An 11,616-nucleotide genomic window follows, 5' to 3' on the forward strand; every position below is an offset into this window, starting at 1 on the left:
TATCGTGTTGAAGCTGCTTGGGCAGCTGTACCTGTACTCGCCATCCAAGCTCTGTTTGTCTCAATGCCCATGAGTAACAGGGCCGTTGTTATGGCCATACGTGGTTGTTATGGGTACTGATTTCTCGGGATCTATGCACCCAACTTGCGTGAAAATGTAATCACATGTCAGTTCTAGTATAATATATTTGTCCAATGAATGCCCGTTTATCATCTGCATTTCTTCTTGGTGTAGTAATGCTAATGGCCAGTAGTGTATAAAGCGCCAACGGCCTTGCCGCAGTGGTAACATCGGTTCCCGTCCGATCACCGAAGTTAAGCGCTGTCGGGCTGGGCTAGCACTGGATGGGTGACCATCCGGTCTGCCGAGCGCTGTTGGCAAGCGGGGTGCATTCAGCTCTTGTGAGGCAAACTGGGGAGCTACTTGATTAAGAAGTAGCGGATCCGGTCTCGGAAACTGACATTCGGCCGGGAGAGCAGTGTGCTGACCACTTGCCCCTCCATACCCGCATCCAGTGACGCCTGTAGGCTGAGGATGACACGGTGGTCGGTTCGTACCGTTGGGCCTTCATGACCTGTTCGGGAGGAGTTTAGTTTTTTTAGTGTATAAAGCGTGCGAGAAACTTTTGTATACATCTGAAGGCTAAATAGCAGGTGTGAAATGGTTAATTTGCGAGAGTTTCTCTGAATGATGGAAAATTCTTTTCATATTTAAACAATTGCTCACAATTTCGGCCTTCTCGACTCATGCAGCACCACCATTACTGGTCTAGCCAGTACCTACGAGCGCACCGGTGCTTTTATTAGTCAATATCGGTGTGGGTAGTGCACGACCTGATTTGTTGCCCTCATTCATTGAGATAGCATAGGGGTCGGTCATAGAGCGTCGCTTTAAGGCCCATGCATTTAATACAGAACTGATCCTCATACCCTTTTTAGTAAGTAGATAAGGCAGCGAATAATACGTATAAATAAGTGAAATGACTAGGTAAACACCTTCGGATTAATGATAATGACGAAAACTGATATCATGTCTATCCAGGAAATCTTGAGCTTTCTGCAATAGCATCACATCTCGAAGACTTGTTTTGTGTTTTTAGCTCCTCCGAGTGTCCGTGTTTCACTTCCATATGGCAGGCACACTCGAAACAAATGTTTTTCTATGCTGGTAGAAGTGCAAAGGTTTCTTCTTTTATCGAATGTAGCTTTTGCCCCGTGGATTCGGCTTGCAGTGTCCTTCCTCGATCTTCCGTTTGATGTAGCTTTACTCCCTACGTCTGCCCACTTTTAGCCGCTCTGCGGCGGACCTTTAACTTTCCTAGCACCCTACCTTCGGTGTTGGGCGACAATGCCTCAACAGTAGCTTTAGTTTTACGTTTTATTCGTGAGGGTGGGTTTTATCATTTGATACAAGTTTTAGCGCATGTCCTTTGTCGCTCTGTGTCCGCCACCCTTGTGTGTGTCCTCACTGTTAAGTGAGCATTGCGAAACGATCTTTTGTCTGTTCAGCAATAAGATTTTTTTATTTTTATTAATTTTCGCATCATTGGAAGAGATGAGGCTGGTTTCCAACTGTGCTAGCATTGCTTCTGATTTTTCTGCATCTTCACTTAACCTGAGAGATCTTCAGCAAATCTCAGCACGTCTGTTTTATTACCATGAATTATAATTCCTCCTATGGCTGCTAGTTTCTCCTTAACGTAAGCTATTGCCGACTGAATGTATCCATTGACCAAGACAGGTGTGAGCAGCCCTGCCATACACCCTTCTTAAATAGTAGCCGTTCAACGCTAAAGTTCATTATTTTTACTAACCGCTGCAAAAATGAAATACTTCCGTTATATGCGAGTATAAATATCAGCTACAGCTAATAATTACAGTTCACAGCTGCCTCAAGTCCCACAGACAACAGTTAAGCTCGTAAAACCATGCTGAATCAATCACCAAAAACACACTCAAATTATCTAAGTCCAGTGAAAAGTCGAAGTACTTAACTCGCGCATACAAAATAATTCCAAATCCAACGAAAAGTTTTAGTACATGGCCCCATTCAACTGCTTAGGCACACAGCCCTCTCGGCAAAAGCACAATCAACACTGTCCAGCAAAAGACCGAAGACCATAGAACAAGAACAAAGACCATGCATGCCCTAAAGATCGCCCTAAATACTTTCTGTGTCGTCACATTACTGAATCCATATTTCTTGTGGTGAAAATTTTTCGTGGCAGCTAAATAAAAGCTGCAGTAGTTTACAATAAAAACCCCTTTTGCATGCCGCACGTAACTTCTATATTTCTTACTGTTTTAATTACTCGGTTTTCGTCACTGTCACACATTTTGTTATAGATTTAAAAAGAGCCCAAGGAACTTTTTATAATAAAATGGAAAACTGCTTATGGTAAAATGTCTAATTCTTTATCTGAAAAAGGGGACTGATGACCTCACAAGTTAAGTCCCATAGTGCTCAGAGTCATTTGAACCATTTGAGCCTTATCTGAAAACCATGTATCTATTCCTCATATGGCAAAGTGGTTGAAAGCCTCCTTTCTTTGTATAGTCACCGTGGTTTTGTAACATGTCAGTTGCCGTTTCTTTGTCTTGGGTGTCATCTGTTCTTGGTAGTGTTGCTAGCTTTCTCGGATTTTATTTTCACTTTTTTTTCTCAAATTATGTGTGTTGATATAAGTTGGTTTGTGTGTGTGTCCACATTTTTTTATAGCCCCTACTTAGGAGAGTAATGAGATTTGTGATTATCTATTGGGATATTTGTCTGCTACACAGAGTGTCCCAGCAGGAATGTTCAGTCTTCAGGGACATGGCACGAACGCTCATCTGAAGTAGAAACTTCACATGGGCATGTGAGCAGCAAATAATCAGGAAAAGCGAAAAACTGATATATCCTAAACTATTCTATGAAACACAATGCTGTTTTCACAGTTAATTCCGAGTTGAGATACTGAATTTTATCCCACTTTGCAACAGATCAAAATTTGATTAGGATGGCTCTAAAATCAATTTATGTTTTGGAAAATATACATTTTGATCGGTCACCTAGGATATTACATCTTTTGATGGGTTTTCACTATTAAATCTTCATTAATTTACGAACCTTAATACCTGAAAATAATTATTAACTTACAGTAATTTTCAATTGCTTAACATTAATTATAGAACTTATAACAATGTAATATTAATATTTACTTGAAATATCGCTACAAAGCCTTAAATTACATAAAAAACTGTTCAATAGAATAATTTGTTACAGGCAGTTTAATTAAATTTTGTTCTTTGCTGGTTCTTCTTGTAAAGAATCACATTCGTTATCTTCTGAAGTGTAGTTGCTGCAGTCTGTGAAAAAAATTTAGTTGTTCTTCATCTTTCAGTTTTGTGCCGAACCTTAAAGTGAGCACTTTCTTCACATCATCCCTTTTTCTAACTTTATCATACCTGACAAAGCTAGTATAGGTCTTTCAGTAGCAGAGAACATCTTATGTCCACGTTTTGCCAATGTTGTGAATAATTTAGAAGGGCCATCGAAGTAATAATGAATTTCTGTTTTAAATTTTATATCCTGATCACCGACATGGTTCAGTTTTGACTTTTCAAAATTATTATTTTTACTCCACTGATACCATCCATCTTTTTAAATTCGTTTGAGAGTTTATCAAAGTTCTTAAGCTCCCAGTCTTTTCCAGTTACCCATGTTTCCCCCGGTTGTCTGTTAGGCTCATCGAGCTCGAGGCGCAGGCGTCGGCTCGTAGTGGCGTTGGGGCAACTGTGGTGAGACCTATGCCTACTTCGGTGGCCTTGGAATCACATGGAACCCCTGATGTCACTGCGTCTTCCGGCAGTGAGCATCTTACCGGTCAGCCATCACTCCAGGGTGAATGGCGGACAGTGGTGGGCTCGCGCGTGCCTGGCCGAAAGGCGAAGGTGGGATCTGGCCGCGTGGCAGCTGCCTTACCCCTTTCCAACAGGTACGGGGTGCTTCCTAGTGGTGATGACATCGTTTCCGAGCCACCACAGGATGCCTCACCTGTTGGGCCAGTGGCCGATTCTCCGGCAAGGTCCCGACAGTCACAGAGGGCGGGCCTATTAGTTATAGGGAGCTCCAACGTTAGGCGGGTTATGGAGCCCCTCAGGAAAATAGCGGGTAGGTCGGGGAAGAATGCCAGTGTGCACTCGGTGTGCTTGCCGGGGGGTCTCGTCCGTAATGTGGAGGAGGCCCTTCCGGCAGCTATTGAACGCACTGGGTGTGACCGGCTGCAGATAGTAGCACATGTCGGAACGAATGACGCCTGCCGCTTGGGTTCTGAGGCCATCCTTGGTTCCTTCCGGCGGCTGGCTGATTTGGTGAAGACAACCAGCATCGCACGCGGAGTGCAAGCTAAGCTTAATATCTGCAGCATAGTGCCCAGAGTCGATCGCGGTCCTCTGGTTTGGAGCCGTGTGGAGGGTCTAAACCAGAGGCTCAGACGACTCTGCGACTATAATGGTTGCAAATTCATCGACCTCCGTTATTGGGTGGAGAACTGTAGGGCCCCCCTAGACAGATCAGGCGTGCACTACACACCGGAAGCAGCTACTAGGGTAGCAGAGTACGTGTGGCGTGCACACGGGGGTTTTTTAGGTTAGAGGGACCCCCCCTTGGGCGAAACGATAAAATACCTGACGGCTTACCAGAGAGGACATTATCATCGTTGATAAAGAACGTCCGTCCTCAGAGACCAAAAACAGGAAAAGTTAACGTAATATTGGTAAACTGCAGGAGTATCCAGGGCAAGGTTCCTGAATTAGTATCTCTTATTGAAGGAAATAGTGCGCATATAGTATTAGGAACGGAAAGTTGGTTAAAACCGGAAGTGAACAGTAACGAAATCCTAGACACAGAATGGAATATATACCGCAAGGATAGGATAAACGCCAATGGTGGAGGAGAATTTATAGCAGTAAAGAATTCAATAATATCCAGTGAAGTTATTAGCGAATGCGAATGTGAAATAATCTGGGTTAAGTTAAGTATCAAAGGTGGGTCAGATATGATAGTCGGATGCTTCTATAGACCACCTGCATCAGCAACCGTAGTAGTTGAGCGCCTCAGAGAGAACCTGCAGAACGTCGTGAAGAAGTTTCGTGATCATACTATTGTAATAGGGGGAGACTTCAATCTACCAGGTATAGAATGGGATAGTCACACAATCAGAACTGGAGCCAGGGACAGAGACTCTTGTGACATTATCCTGACTGCCTTGTCCGAGAATTACTTCGAGCAGATAGTTAGAGAACCAACTCGTGAAGCTAACGTTTTAGACCTCATAGCAACAAATAGACCGGAACTTTTCGACTCCGTGAATGTAGAAGAGGGTATCAGTGATCATAAGTCAGTGGTTGCATCAATGACTACAAGTGTAATAAGAAATGCCAAGAAAGGAAGGAAAATATATTTGCTTAACAAGAGTGATAGGACACAAATCGCAGAATATCTGAGTGACCACCATCAAACGTTCATTTCTGAGGAAGAGGATGTGGAACAAAAATGGAAAAAATTCAGAAACATCGTCCAGTACGCCTTAGATAAGTTCGTACCGACTAAGGTCCAAAGCGAGGGGAAAGATCCACCGTGGTATAACAATCATGTACGAAAGGTACTACGGAAACAAAGAAAGCTTCATCATAGGTTTAAGAGTAGTCGAATCATAGCTGATAAGGAAAAGCTGAACGAAGCGAAAAAGAGCGTAAAGAGAGCAATGAGAGAAGCATTCAACGAATTCGAACATAAAACATTGGTAAACAATCTAAACAAGAACCCTAAAAAGTTTTGGTCATACGTAAAATCGGTAAGCGGATCTAAATCCCCTATTCAGTCACTCGTTGACCACGATGGCACCGAAACAGAGGATGACCGAAGAAAGGCTGAAATACTGAATTCAGTGTTCCGAAACTGTTTCACTGCGGAAAATCGTAACACGGTCCCTGACTTCAGCCGTCGCACGGACGCCAAAATGGAAAATATTGAAATAAACGATATCGGAATTGAAAAACAACTGCTATCACTTAGTAGCGGAAAAGCATCCGGACCAGACGAGATACCCTTAAGATTCTACAGTGATTATGCTAAAGAACTTGCCCCCTTTCTATCAGCAATTTATCGTAGATCGCTGGAAGAACGTAAAGTACCTAGCGACTGGAAGAAAGCGCAGGTCGTTCCCATTTTCAAGAAGGGTCATAAATCAGATGCGAATAATTATAGGCCTATTTCGCTTACGTCAATCTGTTGTAGAATAATGGAACATGTTTTGTGTTCTCGTATTATGACGTTCTTAGATAATACAAATCTCCTTCATCATAACCAACATGGATTCCGCAAATAGAGATCATGTGAAACTCAGCTCGCCCTATTTGCCCAAGAAATTCACAGTGCCGTAGACACTGGCGAGCAGATTGATGCCGTATTCCTGGACTTCAGGAAGGCATTTGATACGGTTCCGCACTTACGTTTAGTGAAAAAAAATACGAGCTTACGGAATATCGGACCAGGTTTGTGATTGGATTCAGGATTTCCTAGAAGAAAGAACACAACATGTCATTCTTAACGGTTCAAAATCTGCAGATGTAGAGGTAATTTCGGGAGTACCGCAGGGAAGCGTGATAGGACCTTTATTGTTTACAATATACATAAATGACTTAGTTGACAACATCGGTAGCTCCGTGAGGCTATTTGCAGATGACACGGTTGTCTACAAGAAAGTAGCAACATCAGAAGACTCGTAGTACTCCAGGAGGACCTGCAGAGGATTAATGCATGGTGCGACAGCTGGCAGCTTTCCCTAAACGTAGATAAATGTAATATAATGCGCATACATAGGGGCAGAAATCCATTCCAGTACGATTATGCCATAGGTGGTAAATCATTGGAAGCGGTAACGACCGTAAAATACTTAGGAGTTACTATCCGGAGCGATCTGAAGTGGAATGATCACATAAAACAAATAGTGGGAAAAGCAGGCGCCAGGTTGAGATTCATAGGAAGAATTCTAAGAAAATGTGACTCATCGACGAAAGAAGTAGCTTACAAAACGCTTGTTCGTCCGATTCTTGGGTATTGCTCATCAGTATGGGACCCTTACCAGGTTGGATTAATAGAAGAGATAGACATGATCCAGCGAAAAGCAGCGCGATTCGTCATGGGGACATTTAGTCAGCGCGAGAGCGTTACGGAGATGCTGAACAAGCTCCAGTGGCGGACACTTCAAGAAAGGCGTTACGCAATACGGAGAGGTTTATTATCGAAATTACGAGAGAGCACATTCCGGGAAGAGATGGGCAACATATTACTACCGCCCACATATATCTCGCGTAATGATCACAACGAAAAGATCCGAGAAATTAGAGCAAATACGGAGACTTACAAGCAGTCGTTCTTCCCACGCACAATTCGTGAATGGAACAGGGAAGGGGGGATCAGATAGTGGTACAATAAGTACCCTCCGCCACACACCGTAAGGTGGCTCGCGGAGTATAGATGTAGATGTAGATGTAGATGTTTCCCCAACTTCGTTGTAGATCTGTACATACTTCTCTGTATTCAAAATAACTGGAATTTGACGCATTATTCTCTCAACTCGTCCAAAGACCCTGTCTGCAGGTAAAAAAGAATGTCTTCTATCTGGAAAATATAAATACACACCCCTTATATAAAAATGGAGAACTTATCAGTAGCCAGAATGCAATAGCATGAATCAGATGTCGATTTTTATTCTGGCCACCACACCCATTACCAAAGAATCTGAGAGATATGGTAGTCTGGTCAAAGGATGTTTTAGAAAGAAAATCTGTGATGGCTGATACAATTTCTTGTGGCCCACTTCTAGCTTGAGCTTCATTCCATACATAGAAAACAGGGTGTGTGGTTTCTATATTTGTTACACATAAGCTAGAAAATGCAATTTGTCGGGCATAATTGCCTCTTCAATAATCAGTTTTGGCAGAGGCTGGACTTACTGCAAGTAAAATGCAAAGGTATTACTTCGATGTGTCGACTGCTTCATTAATTTATGAAAAGCTCGAGATTTCAGCCTATGAGCATGAAGTTCAGTCATTAACTTCTTGTGATTTGTATCTACAGCACTTTGAATTTCATGCCGCATACTAAGATATTAACTGCGTCCATCATCGGCAGGGGACGCAAAACCTAAATTGAATTTGAAGTTGAAAATTCTGGTGAAGAATAATCTTTTACCTTTGAGATCAGTTGCTGCTGACTTGTATAATTTTAAAATATTGTGTATATTTAATTCACACGACTGATACAGTCTTTGGCTTTTGTTCCTATTGTAATGACTTACAGAGGCTTTTAATTTTGATAAGAATTCTACCACATGCTTTCTTTTAGTTTCATACTTTGCGATCTTATGATCACAGCCTCTTTTATCCGTTAGTCCTCTCCCAGACGCAATTCCTTTCGCAATGGTATTTAATCTTGTTTGTCCAATAACAAAGAATTTCTGAAAAATGCAGCACGTACTGGAATTTTCTCACCCTCTTATATCACGTGTAGTTTACAAAAACCCATGTTAGCATGCGATAGTTACCTACTTAACTTTGTGAAATAATGATGTTCTTTGTTTAGATATGCACGTTGGAACATTAACTGCAAGTGTTCCAGAGTCTGTTGGATCATCTCCTGTTTAGTATCGGTAGAAGCATATACTTCACTAAGAAGAAATGAAAAATAGTGCGAATCTGTATTAAATCCTCAAATTACTTGATATTTTACTGTGACAGCTGTTGGTTTTTACTTTGGCACTTTCTCCGCAGATGCGCCGACGTTTTGGACTGCTTACGTCCAGATGATACGATATTTTTTCATCATCGTGTTTTTCATTCCGTGTAGAAAACACATTGCTTTTGGTTCTACGTAGAACTTTTACTGGGATAGAGCAGCAATTAAAACGACCTTCCCTATGTTGGCAGAGAGGATCAAAATTCATTAAATAAGGATCTTTATCACGATATCTAGGACAAAAAGAATAAGAAAGTGCTATTTCTTGTGGCATTATTTACGATGAATGTTACGGAAACAAATTCTATTTTTGTAATAAGAAGGTATAAACAGATTTACCTGCTTTCTTCATTCTTTTTCTTGTTTCACGATCTTTACGCTCCTTCCCCATAGTCACAGTTTCCTCTTCTAAATCCGTTGGACACAAAACACAACAGAATACTGCTGCTGTGCAGTGCTAACAGTAACGATTTTGCTAAAACGATGTCAAACAATACCAGAAGGCAACAAAGCTTTGAACAGCCGCAAGCATTGACAAAAGTTAACATCGACAGTACTGTCAAAGCAGATGAAACGATAGCAAACTGAAACGAAAATGGTGGACATTATACGTTCTGATTCATTCAGTCATGTAGACAATATACATTCGTTTTAGCCGGCCGCTGTGGCCGAGCGGTTCTAGGTGCTTCAGTCTGGAACCGCGCTGCTACTACGGTTGCAGGTTCGAATCCTGCCTCGGTCAGCAGGATGTCTTTAGGTTAGTTAAGGTTTAATTAGTTGTAAGTCTAGGGGCTGCTGGCCTCCGATGTTAAGTCCCATAGCGCTTAGAGCCATTTGATTTTTTTAACCGCTCGTTTTCAAGATACTTTTCCGGTGTTACAATATACAGATAGACGCATCTGATTGGTGTATCATGCAGAGTACATAAAATACCACTCGAAACTACATGAAACTCAATTTTGTCCACAGGTGGACAATATACGTTTTGATTGGTTGCTCCTCATATGCCCTACTCTGAATAGTTTTCGAGATAGAAATCATTTACTGTAGATTTGTTTCTGGGCTACTGGTGCGCATGGATGTGTCTTACTCACCCAACCTCTTTGACGTTTTGTTGTAGTCCGGTCTACCTCACTGCTCTCAGCCCCTTTGCTCAGGATATCTTTCTGGCATTAAACTAGCCTGCTTAATGCTCAGTTGTCTATCGTGTGTTGTAAGTGAAGTAGTGCGACGTAGCTGCCCGCATTAGGGAACGTCTAGAAGCACTCAGACAAACAATGCAAGATGATCTTCCAAGGGTGCACGAAAGCACTGAAATTTACACTGGGAGATTCTAACACTTATTATGAATCATGCAATACGTGTAACGTGATTTTAACTTTCATGTTTAGAGATGAATATGTTAAAAATACGTAATTTTTAATTGATAGTTTGTAGAACGCAGGTTGTTATGTTTACTGCTTGTTGTATATGAGTCCATATGTAAACTTGATCATACAGTGAATAATACAGAAAATAAATAATAATCTATATTACACAAGCTGTCTTCTGCTTCAAATGGTCGTTCCTGTCACGTCCCTGAACACTGACCAAAATGGTTCAAATGGCTCTGAGCACTATGGGACTTAACATCTGAGGTCATCAGTCCCCTAGAACTTAGAACTACTTAAACCTAACTAGCCTAAGGACATCACACACAGCCATACCCGGGGCAGGATTCGAACCTGCGACCGTAGCGGTCGCGCGGTTCCAGAGTGAAGTGCCTAGAACCGCTCGGCCACTTCGGCCGGCGAACACTGACCATTCCTCTGTATAATCAGTTAGCGTAAGCAATGTGTTTAGTTACATTCACTTTGTCAAGTAGTAGCTCCTTTTCTTCCTTTGTTTTGTATATATGATAATTTTCTTGTAAGGTCAGCAAGTGTCTTTCATTATTTATTTTAACTATTTTCGTGTCTTTCTCTCACGCAGTTGGTTTGTGGTCCATTTCTCTTAAATGTTATGCAAAAGTTGTGTGGCTTGCCGCTGCTGAAAAGCTCCGTGTTCAACAATGTGCACTGACTGATGTGCAAGGGAAGACCTGTGCCTGCGCCGGCATTGTACTCTGTCGTCAGATCTGCTTTAAAGGGCGGGGAAGCCTCCAAACTCCATGTTGCGTGATGAGTCGTGGACGTACAATGACTTGCTTCGTGCTCGAGGTTCCACTGTCCTTCAACCACCTTCCGTAGATCCTCACAACAGTGGGACATGAACAGCCGAGCAGCTTTCCAAGATGCTCATTGCCACGTGCCTAGGCATAAAAACCGCCTCTTCTCAATGTCGCTTATAGCAGTGGTTTTACCATTTCCGGTCAGTGTCGTCGCAACAATGATACTTCATTCGTCTCAGCTCCGCTTGTAAACTTTCCTTAAAGTGTCAGGGGACCCTAACACCACCAGTCAGCATTCGCCGGAGGGGGGAGGGGGGGGCAGTCGTTGAAAATAGTTTAGCTCAATAGTGTAGATATTGTGGGCAGCGCTACATTTTATGAATTATACGCAGGGAAAAATGTGTTTCTGTGTAACTATTGTAATGCATTGCCAAGTACCAGCATTTATGTAGATTCATATTCCGCGTTTCGTTTAGCTTGTACTGGGTGAGCAGCTTCGATGGCATAAATGCATGTAGTATCGCCTGACAACTGACAACTTTTAATAACAAATTTACAGTAATTGCTCTACGACAGATGCGCTGCCATTCTACATCAGAAATATAGAACGCGTCTTAAGTTCGAACATTCTGAAGATAATCTTCTCTAAACATAAAAACCGCCTTCCGAATTACCTCTATAATGTT

At 42.1% G+C, this 11,616-nt stretch overlaps 1 pseudogene; it reads left to right on the forward strand.

Moving 5' to 3' along the window:
- Positions 1-263: 263 nt before the first annotated feature.
- Positions 264-380, forward strand: LOC124771278 (annotated as a pseudogene).
- Positions 381-11,616: the final 11,236 nt, after the last annotated feature.

Source organism: Schistocerca piceifrons, unplaced genomic scaffold (genome assembly GCF_021461385.2).
Source record: "Schistocerca piceifrons isolate TAMUIC-IGC-003096 unplaced genomic scaffold, iqSchPice1.1 HiC_scaffold_906, whole genome shotgun sequence".
Taxonomy (NCBI): domain Eukaryota; kingdom Metazoa; phylum Arthropoda; class Insecta; order Orthoptera; family Acrididae; genus Schistocerca; species Schistocerca piceifrons.